The sequence below is a fragment of the Populus euphratica genome, unplaced genomic scaffold (genome assembly GCF_000495115.2).
Source record: "Populus euphratica unplaced genomic scaffold, PopEup_1.0 scaffold128.1, whole genome shotgun sequence".
Lineage (NCBI taxonomy): Eukaryota > Viridiplantae > Streptophyta > Magnoliopsida > Malpighiales > Salicaceae > Populus > Populus euphratica.
In genome coordinates this window covers 434,769-436,002 of record NW_011500015.1, presented here as the reverse complement: position 1 = coordinate 436,002, position 1,234 = coordinate 434,769, and positions in this window count along the sequence as shown.

Here is a 1,234-nt window from a genome sequence, read left to right as displayed (position 1 = left end):
AAAAAAAAAAAACAACCTTTTGTGGTATCCTGCGCTTGGAGGGAAGAAGAAGAAGAACGACAAGGTCACCACGCACTAACATAAAAGATAGATATGAGAAATAATTTTATTCTCAAAATCTAGATAATTGGAGTTTTAACAAATATTTATTGTGGACAAAATAAATATTTGACAAGATCATTGAAATTCCTTAAACTATAATTTTTCATTATTTTATAATTAATTAAGAAAAGATTTTAGAAATCACCCGCAGCAGCTCACTGCTACAGTTGGACATGTGACATGCAGCCACAGGAAGACAGGGGAAGCCAATCACTCACTGCTGCATGACATGAAAACAGAGAAAAACAGATAGGCATCAACTCTATCAGACGGACCAAGAATGAGTGGTCGCAGGTGCGTTGCTCTCTAAAAACGAATTTTGACAGCCTGAAACCGCCACTAGATATAGAAATTCAACATTTTGACTGGGGCAAGGAAGCCAGTCTCTTTATCCAAACCATCACATTTCTAGCCCAAAAGTTACACGATGCAGGACAAGTCAAAGGAAAGCTTATAGATGGTTGTTTACAGGGTTTGGGCTGCTGAATTTAGTAATTCAGGGACTTCGAAACTGAAAACAGATCTAAAAGTAAGAGAAAATAAAGAAACTTTGAAACTACTAGCCTCAAACTCGTAGATTTAAGGAAACACTACTTCAATAAGAACTTTTAAGACTTGAGGCATCACTTCTCAGTGAAACGTCACTCTCAAGAAAAAGGGCCAAACGGCTGCACTTTTATTCGTAATGACTCCATCATGAAATTGAGACTGCCAGCACATATATTATAGGCTCGAGTCATTCCTAATCCTAATTAGATTTATGTTGCTAAATAAGAAACATAAATGTTCCATATTTCAAATAACTAGAAGATAGTCCTCTACAAATGTTCCCTTACTTAAATCTCTAAGCTGCATCACTATACCATTTAGATATACAGGAAATTTACAGGAAATACAAATGTTCCCTTACTTAAAATTTCTAAGCTGCATCACTATACCATTTAGATTATGTACTGGTATGCTATATTCAAATGCGGCCCCATCCAGTGGGGAGAGGCAAAAGTTTTGAGTGAGAATCCGTATATTACTTGTACTAACTATCAGAAGAAGTAACAGAGACAAGGAAGTTACAGTGACTACTGATGAATAATTAAAAGAAATCAGAAAGAGCAACGAGTAAGCACAAGTTAAG